At 44.2% G+C, this 10,396-nt stretch overlaps 1 pseudogene; it reads left to right on the plus strand.

The window, feature by feature from the left end:
- The first annotated feature begins 1,566 nt into the window (after positions 1–1,566).
- Positions 1,567–1,696, plus strand: LOC130275241 (U2 spliceosomal RNA; annotated as a pseudogene).
- Positions 1,697–10,396: the final 8,700 nt, after the last annotated feature.

A 10,396-nucleotide genomic window follows, 5' to 3' on the forward strand; every position in this document is an offset into this window, starting at 1 on the left:
GTTTCTAACAAAGGCCCTCAAATTCACTTCAAAACGGAACTGGTCCCTGAAAACTTCAGATTTAGAAATTTTCTTGAAAATTGCTGCTAAACGTTGAAACCCTCTAATGTCTTCAAGAACTAAAAACATGTCAACTTTCTGATGCCAACATAAAGTAGATCTATTATATATGTGAATCAATATATAATTTACTGTATTTATCGGGGTATACCACGCACCGGCCTATAACACGCACCCTCATTTTACCAAGGATGTTTGGTAAAAAAAATTTTTTTACCCAAATATCCATGGTAAAATGAGGGTGCGTGTGTGCGCGTGTATACCCCGATATACCCCAGGAAAGGCAGGGGGAGAGAGGCCGTCGCTGCCCACTTCTCTTCCCCTGCCTTTCCTGGGGTCTAGAGCGCTGCTGTCAGCCCTTCTCACCCCCTGGCTATCGGCGCCGCTGCCCGTTCTGTCCCCCTGACTATCGGTGCCGGCGCCAATAGCCAGGGGGAGAGAAGCGGCGCCGACAGCCAGGGGGAGAGAAGGGGCAGCGGCACCCATTGCAGGCGCCGCTGCCCCGTTGCCTCCCCCCATCCCCGGTGGCATAATTACCTGAGTCGGGTCCGTGCTGCTGCAGGCCTCCGGCGTGCATCCCCTGCGTCGTTGCTATGCACGGCACGGCGCGCTGACGTCATGGCCTTTTACAGTATCTAGACCCTTAAGACTTCCTAAAGTGGACAGAGGTGTCAGCAGAGAGCACTGTGGTCAGACATGAAGGCAATTCAAAATAAAAGAACTTCCTGTGGAGCAAATAGCAGCTAATAAGTACTGGAAGGATTAAGATTTTTAATAGAAGTAATTCACAAATCTGTTTAACTTTCTGGCACCAGTTGATTTACAAAGAAACTGTTTTCCAGTGGAGTACCCCTTTAAGCGGTTAATTGGATAAGTAAAACCCTGTTTTTAATTATTCACAGTCTTTTATCAGAAAAATAGAATCACATTAATAGATGTTTAATTAAACAGGCATAGAGAAATGAATTCAATGACTTTTAACTGCACAATGTAAATGCATTATAAAAGTTGTGATTAATTTACAGTGAATAATAGTTTGTGCTAGAATAGATGTCTGTTTTGTAAAAGTTTAACAATGTTGCATTCATCTGGAATAGAAAGCACCAATGTTCGATGTTTTAAGATATTCCTTTCAATGTCTGAACATGAAGAATGTCCTATAACGGCAGTTAAAAAAAAAAAGCAGGCACAGTGTCCCTTGCTGCAACTTACTTATTCTCCAAGGGCTTTTTTTTTTGGGGGGGGGGTTATTTTACAAAAACAGTGACAACCTTGGACAATGACTGTGTATGTTATTGAAGTTCAACCCAATTGAAGTGAATACAAATACACAGTCCATCCATGGACCATAGTAAGGCTGTTTCTAATCTTTTACAACGTCTGATAACAATGTTTCTCATAACCACAATCCATTTGATGCTTGTTAGACTGGGGTGCGTATAAGGTATCCTCTTGTTTTCTTTGAATTACTTTTTACTATAAGTATTTAAAGTATTATTGTTACAAATTGCTTCTCGGCCTTTTGGCTAAGATCAAGTGTAGTATCTGTTCTTATCAGGTAGTCCACTGGTAGGAATGGATGGGTACATGGAGGAGCGGGTGTATTGGGGCATTCCAGGGTTGGCGTCCACCCAGATCCACAGCTGTCCTGATGTGAATTGTTGATTTAAAACAAAAAAAAAGTTTTCCACCGGAGTACCCCTTTAACCCCTTAAGGACCACTGTCACTTTAAGCATTAATAACTCGGGGATGCTTTTACCTCTCATTCCGATTCAAAGATTGTTTTTTGTGACATATTCTACTTTTTATTAGTGGTAAAATTTTGTCGATACTTGCATCATTTCTTGGTGAAAAATTCCAAAATTTGCTGAAAAAATTGAAGCTCTCTGCTTATAAGAAAAATGGATATTCCCAAAAAATTATATTTTGATTCACATATACAATATGTTTACTTTATGGTTTTACTTTTGGAAGACATCAGAGGGCTTCAAATTATAGCAGCAATTGTGTGTGGGGGGGGGGGGGGGGGTCCATTGTTCTGGCACTATGGGGGCTTTGTAAACACACGTGGCCTTCAATTCCGGACAAATTTTCTCTTCAAAAGCCCAATGGTGCTCCCTCTCTTCTGAGCATTGTAGTGCGCCAGCAGAACACTTTACATCCACATATGGGGTATGTTCTTACTCAGAAGAAATGGGGTTACAAATTTTGGGGGGCTTTTTTCCTATTTTCCCTTGTGAAAATGAAAAATTTAGGGTACATCAGCATTTTAGGGAAAATATATATTTTTTTCATTTTCACATCCAACTTTAACGAAAATTTGTCAAACACCTGTGGGGTATTAAGGCTCACTATACCCCTTGTTACGTTCCGTGAGGGGTGCAGTTTCCAAAATGGGGTCACATATGGGTATTTTTTTTTTGTGTTTATGTCAGAACCGCTGTAACCCCTGTGCAAATCACCAATTTAGGCCTCAAATGTACATAGTGCACTCTCACTCCTGAGCCTTGTTATGCGCCCACAGAGCATTGTATGCCCACATATGGGGTATTTCAGTACTCAGGAGAAATTGCGTTATACATTTTGGGGGTCTTTTTTTTCCTTTTACCACTTGTGAAAATAAAAAGTATGGGGCAACACCAGCATGTTAGTGTAAAATTTTTTATTTTTTTACACTAACAGGCTGGTGTAGCCCCCAACTTTTCCTTTTCATAAGTGGTAAAAGGAGAAAAGGCCCCCCAAAATTTGTAGTGCAATTTCTCCAGAGTACGTAAATACCCCATATGTGGCCCTAAACTGTTTCCTTGAAATACGACAGGGCTCCAAAGTGAGAGATTGCATAGGGGTGGACATAGGAGTATTCTACGCCAGTGATTCCCAAACAGGGTGCCTCCAGCTGTTGCTTAACTCCCAGCATGCCTGGACAGTCAGCGGCTGTCTGGAAATGCTGGGAGTTGTTGTTTTGCAACAGCTGGAGGCTCTGTTTTGGAAACACTGCTGTACAATATGTTTTTCATTTTTCTTGGGGGGGACAGTGTAAGGGGGTGTATATGTAGTGTTTTACCCTTTATTATGTGTTATTTTAGTGTAGTGTAGTGTTTTTAGGATACATTTGCACTGGTGTTTTACGGTGAGTTTCCCGCTAGGAGTTTGCGCTGCAGCGAAAAATTTTGCTGCAGCTCAAACTTCAAGAAACTTACTGTAAACTTACTGTAAACCCTCCAGTGTGAATGTCCCCACTGTAGCTCTCCAGATGTTGCAAAACTGCAAATCGCAGCATGCCCACACAGTAAACAGCTGTCTCGGCATGCTGGGAGTTCTAGTTGCACACCTCCAGCTGTTTCAAAACTACAACTCCCAGCATGTACTGACAGACCGTGCATGCTGGGAGTTGTACTTTTGCAACAGCTGGAGGCACACTGGTTGGAAAACCTTCAGTTAGGTTCTGTTACCTAACTCAGTATTTTCCAACCTGTGTGCCTCCAGCTGTTGCAAAACTACAACTCCCAGCATGTACTGATCGCCGAAGGGCATTTGGGAGATGTAGTTATGCAACAGCTGGAGGTATGCAACTAGAACTCCCAGCATGCCGAGACAGCTGTTTACTGTGTGGGCATGCTGCGATTTGCAGTTTTGCAACATCTGGAGAGCTACAGTTTAGAGACCACTGCACAGTGATCTCCAAACTGTGGCCCTCCAGATGTTGCAAAACTAAAAATCCCATCATGCCCGGACAGCAAACAGCTGTGTGGGAATGCTAGGAGTTGTAGTTTTGCAAGATCTGGAGGGCTACAGTTTAGAGACCACTGTATAGTGGTCTCAAACTGTAGCCCTCCAGCTGTTGCAAAACTACAAATCCCAACATGCCCAAACAGCTGTCTGGGCATGCTGGGAGTTGTAGTTTTGCAACATCTGGAGGGCTACAGTTTAGAGACCACTGTATAGTGGTCTCAAACTGTAGCCCTCTAGATGTTGCTAGGCAACTTACCGGCTTCCGTAGAATCCAGGGAGCTGCGTCGCCGTCCTCTTCTGCTCTGCATCGCCGTCCTCTTCTGATCTCCATCACCGATTGTCGCTTCGCTGCCACGGATGGGTACGTGGACTGGTCCTCGTAGGTTTCACCGTTCTGCCCCACCTACAGTGGGTAGGCAGAACAGGGAAACTGAAAGTTAACCCCCCTGCCCCCGATCTGCTATTGGTCGTCGCGTCTGTATGACCAATAGCAGGGATAGGAGGGGTGGCACCTCTGCCACCGCACTCCTATCCCTTCAGGGGGACCAGGGGTGTCTTATTCACAATAGACCTGTATGACCCGGAATTGTGCAAATCGCAGGTGTGAATTCACCTGCGATTTGCCGCGATCACCGACATGGGGGATGGGGGGGGGGGGGTATTATGACCCCTCTGGATATTTGCACGGTATTCCTGCTGAGTGATTTCAGCAGGCATCCTAGTCCAATTCCTGCCCAACGCGCAGCGGGGACCGGAATTCTCCATGACGTACGCATACATCATGGGTCCTTAAGTACCAGGGTGTCATGACGTACGAATAAGGGTCCTTAAGGGGTTAAAGCACTGGCACCATGATCTCTTCACCTTAGTGGCACTCACCTCTTGATACCCGGCCTTCTGGCTAGGATCAGACAAATTTTTATAGATCCGGCTAGATGTCCGGGCAGTGTACCTGCGCACATTCACTTATTTATTTATTTTTGTTCACTGTGTCACTTTTTGCGTGTTGTGTGTCCACAGGATTGTTAGGATGCAGTAGCCCTTCTGGGTGTCCCTCCTAGCGGTCTAGGGGAGGTGTGTGTGGCAATTAGATTCCACAACTCCCTGCAAAAAACCCCGGGTACTCCTGGATGGGCAGGGTACCGACCGTTAGTGGCTCTACGGGCAGATACATTGGCTAACGCCAAGGGGGATTCTGGGAGCATTTGTAGTCCCTTAGTAGCTTCAGTGAAAAGGAACCTCAAACCTGAAACCTTGCAGGTACCTTTTGGTCCTGAGGCGAAGAATAAAGTTTGTTTGGGGGCCTCCCTCCTGTAGGAGAAGGGCTTGCGATTGACCACATCCTTTGTGCACGTTTTTTTAGTGTAAAACATTTGCACTTTTTCTTGCACTTTGGATGATTCGACAGCACATTCCTCTCCTCTTAAAAAAAAAAAAAAAAATAAAAACAGTATAAAATGTAAAACATGAAAGCATAATCCAAGTGAAAGAATACAATAATCAAACAGCAACAAATGGTGTTAATACAATAGCAATATTACTAAAAAGGCAGAGTCTGGTCATGCAGATAGTAAGGACTACCTAGCTAACCTGACAAGACTTAGAATGTGTAGCATTTAGACAAACACAAACATAAACTATATTTTTCACTAATGTGCAGAATAGGGATGAGAAATACTGGAGATTTATTGCCTATGTATTCCTATGGTTGCTAACTGTTTAAAGAGTGCTGGCTAGACTAAGTTCTTGCTAGGACTGTCTAGGATAGCATTGTGATATGGTAGTAATGGTTAGGATTGATCAGTGAGATGGCTTCAGTTTGAAGGGCTATCAGACAAGACCTTATCTACTGAAAAAATCCAATGAGAGGCCCAAGTCAGTTTGCATTTCCCCATTTTTTTTCCCTCTGTCCGGCTCAGACTGTTATGATGAGTTCTTCCAGCCAAAACTTCCATCTCTTCAGCATGCGCAGGAAAAATATCTTAGACTCCACATTTCAGTGCCCTTCCCCCTCTACACAATCTCCCCATATATAGATACCCAAACTAATAAAACTACCCTTGGTGTTCTCCAGAGTGGGTAGGATAGTAGGTCCCCAATTAAGTAGATATATCCCCCACATTAGGCAGGTAGTTCGCCCATTAGGTACGTATTTATTTCCCCCAGTGTCTAGATACATAAATATGATGGTAGGTAGGTATATAGGTAGCTCCAAAGAACAAGGTTTGTAAGGGAACCTTTAAAACTTTTTTTATGTGCTCAAAAAATACAAAACGGTAGTATCGAAAGTCAAAAATATTATGGTCGCCATCATATAATCTGCAAGCTCAAATATCATAAGAGTCAGCTTCCTCTAATATACATTTATAGGACAGCTAAGCATATGTTCACACTGGGTATTTCTCCTGTTTCATGAGGAATCCACATCAGTTGTAACTGGTTAATGTATTGTGCACCAAACTGTAAGTGTCCTCTCTTTAAACAGACGGTAGCATAAAACAGTTCAGATTCAGTGCCATAAAATTATTGACTTGCCACGATATCCAGTCCTTAACCTCTTAAGGACCCAGGGCGTATGGATACGCCCTCACACCCTGGGCCTTAAGGACCAAAGGCGTATCCATATGCCCTGGCGTTTTCCGGTCTCTGCTGCGCGCCGGGCAGAGATCGGAACTGGATGCCTGCTGAAATCCTTCAGCAGGCATCCAGGGCAAACGCCGAGGGGGGCCATGTAGGCCCCCCATGTCGGCGATCGCCGCAAATCGCAAGGGAAATCGCCCTTGCGATCTGCGGCGATACCGGGCTGATCGGGTCTCTGGGACCCGACCGCCCGGTAATTTCGCATGATCCCGGCTGTCACAGACAGCCAGGACCATGTTGAAGTATAGGAGCGAGGTGGCAAGCCGACCACCTCCTCCTATACCCTGCGATCTGTCGGTTAGTTAACCGACCAATCGCAGGAGGGGGGGGGGGTGGTTACTTCCTCCTGTCCTGCCCGGCCCCTGAAAGTCCGGAGAGGACGGGAGGAAGACCAGAGGACGCGGCGGGGGACGGGGGAGTGCTGGGGACCGGCCCTGGTACTTACCTCGTCCCTGAAGACCCGGATCCCTGCAATGAAGACGGCGGCGGCGGCGGCGACAGGTGAGTTGATCTTCAGCCGCGGTCGGGCCCTTTACAGCAATGCACGCCGCCGTAAAGTGACATGCATTGCTGTATTGGGACCCTGTAAACTACAGCCCTTGGCGTCTGGGCATGCTGGGAGTTGCAGTTTTGCAACATCTGGAGGTCCACAGTTTGGAGACCACTGTGCCCTTCCAGATGTTGCAGAACTACAACTCCCAGCATGCCTGGACAGTAAGGGCATACTGGGAGTTGTAGTTTTGCAACATCTGGAAGGGCACAGATTGAGAACCACTGAATTAGTGGTCTGCAAACTGTAGTCCTCCAGATGTTGCAAAACTACAATTCCAAGCATGCTGGGAGTTGTAGTTCGGCAACATCTGGCTCTAAAGATGTTGCCGAACTACTACTCCCAGCATGCTTGAGAATGCTGAGAGTTGTGGTTTTGCAACAACTGGAGGCACACTGGTTGGGAAACATTGTCTGTTTCCTAACTCAGTGTTTCCCAACCCGTGTGCCTCCAGCTGTTGCAAAACTATAACTACCAGCATGCACTGATAGACTGTGCATGCTGGGAGTTGTAGTTTTGCAACAGCTGGAGGTTCCCCCCCCCCCCACCTGTGAATGTACAGGATACATTCACATGGGCAGGGGGCTTACAGTGAGTATCAGGCTGCAAGTTTGCGATGCAGCAAATTTTGCGCGGCAGCTCAAACTCGCTGTAACCCCCCGCCCATGTGACTGTACCCTAAAAACACTACACTACACTACACTAACACAAAATAAAATAAAAAGTAAAAAACACTACATATACACATACCCCTACACAGCCCCCCTCCCCTCCCCAATAAAAATGAAAAACGTCTGGTACGCCACTGTTTCCAAAATGGAGCCTCCAGCTGTTGCAAAACAACAACTCCCAGTATTGCTGGACAGCCGTTGACTGTCCAAGCATGCTGGGAGTTTTGCAACAGCTGGAGGCACCCTGTTTGGGAATCACTGGCGTAGAATACCCCTATGTCCACCCCTATGCAAATCCCTAATTTAGGCCTCAAATGCGCATGGCGCTCTCACTTTGGAGCCCTGTCGTATTTCAAGGCAACAGTTTAGGGTCACATGTGGGGTATCACCGTACTTGGGAGAAATTGCCTAACAAATTTTGGGGGGCTTTTTCTCCTTTCACCCCTTATGAAAATGTGAAGTTGGGGTCTACACCAGCATGTTAGTGTAAAAAAATAAATTTTTTACAATAACATGCTGGTGTTGCCCTATACTTTTCATTTTGACAAGAGGTAAAAGGGAAAAAAGCCCCCCAAAATTTGTAATGCAACTTCTCCCGACTACGGAGATACCCCATAAGTGGGCGCAAAGTGCTCTGGGGGCGCACAACAAGGCCCAGAAGGGAGAGTACACCATGTACATTTGAGGTGATTTGCACAGGGGTGGCTGATTGTTACAGCGGTTTTGACAAACGCAAAAAAACCTAAACCCCACATGTGACCCCATTTCGGAAACTACACCCCTCACGGAATGTAATGAGGGGTGCAGTGAGAATTTACCCCCCACTGGTGTCTGACAGATCTTTGGAACAGTGGGCTGTGCAAACTAAAAATGTTGTACAGACCACTGTTCCAAAGATCTGACAGACACCAGTGGGGGTAAATGCTCACTGTACCCCTTGTTACGTTCCTCAAGGGGTCTAGTTTCCAAAATGGTGTGCCATGTGTGGGTTATTTTGCTGTCCTGGCACCATAGGGGCTTCCTAAATGCGAAGTGCCCCCCGAGCAAAATTTGCTCTCAAAAAGCCAAATATGACTCCTTCTCTTCTGAGCATTGTAGTTCGCTCGTAGTGCACTTCAGGTCAACTTATGGGGTACCTCCATACTCAGAAGAGATGGGGTTTCAAATTTTGGGGGGTATTTTTTGCTATTAACCCTTGCAAAAATGTGAAATTTGGGGGAATCACACATTTTATTTTATTTTTTTACATATGCAAAAGTCGTGAAACACATGTGGGGTATTAAGGCTCACTTAATTCCTTGTTACGTTCCTCAAGGGGTCTTGTTTCCAAAATGGCATGTGTTTTTTTTTTTTTTTGCTGTTCTGGCACCATAGGGGCTTCCTAAATGCAACATGCCCCCCAAAAACCATTTCAGAAAAACGTACTCTCCAAAATCCCCTTGTCACTCCTTCGGTTCTGAGCCCTCTACTGCGCCCACCGAACACTTTACATAGACATATGAGGTATGTGCTTACTCGAGAAAAATTGGGCTACAAATATAAGTATACATTTTCTCCTTTTACCCCTCGTAAAAATTAAAAAATTGGGTCTACAAGAACATGCGAGTGTAAAAAATGAAGATTGTGAATTTTCTCCTTCACTTTCCTGCTATTCCTGTGAAATACCTAAAGGGTTAAAAGGCTGACCGAATATCATTTTGTATACTTTGGGGGGTGCAGTTTTTATAATGGGGTCATTTGTGGAGTATTTCTAAGATGAAGACCCTTCAAATCCACTTCAAACCTGAACTGGTCCCTGAAAAATAGTGAGTTTGGAAATTTTGTGAAAAATTGGAAAATTGCTGCTGAACTTTGAAGCCCTCTGGTGTCTTTCAAAAGTAAAAACTTGTCAATTTTATGATGCAAACATAAAGTAGACATATTGTATATGTGAAAAAAAAATTTAAATATTTTGAATATCCATTTTCCTTACAAACAGAGAGCTTCAAAGTTAGAAAAATGCAAAACTTTCAAATTTTTCATAAAATTTTCACATTTTTCACCAAGAAAGGATGCAAGTTACTAAATTTTTTTTACCACTATGTTAAAGTAGAATATGTCACGAAAAAATAATCTTGGAATCAGATTGATAACTAAAAGCATTCCAGAGTTATTAATGTTTAAAGTGACAGTGGTCAGATGTTCAAAAAATGGCCGGGTCCTAAGGTGTAAAATGGCTGGGTCCTTAAGAGGTTAAAGGGGTATTCCTGGCCAAAACTTTTTTTTTTATATATATCAACTGGCTCCGGAAAGTTAAACAGATTTGTAAATTACTTCTATTAAAAAATCTTAATCCTTCCAATAGTTATTAGCTTCTGAAGTTGAGTTGTTGTTTTCTGTCTAACTGCTCTCTGATGACTCACGTCCCTGGAGCTGTGCAATTCCTATGGGGATATTCTCCCATCATGCACAGCTCCCGGGATGTGACATCATCATTGAGCAGTTAGACAGAAAACTTCAGAAGCTAATAACTATTGGAAGGATTAAGATTTTTTAATAGAAGCCATTTACAAATCTGCTTAACTTTCCGGAGTCAGTTGATATATATATAAAAAAAGGTTTTGCCTGGAATACCCCTTTAAAGCAATCAACATTTCATTTGAAAAGCCTTAACACAGTTCATATAGTGTGGTTCTCGACTGCAGTAATGCGCTAGTAAGCCGTACACTATTCCAGATGCTCCCTGAAAACCAATATTGCTGC

Source organism: Hyla sarda, chromosome 5 (assembly GCF_029499605.1).
Source record: "Hyla sarda isolate aHylSar1 chromosome 5, aHylSar1.hap1, whole genome shotgun sequence".
Taxonomy (NCBI): domain Eukaryota; kingdom Metazoa; phylum Chordata; class Amphibia; order Anura; family Hylidae; genus Hyla; species Hyla sarda.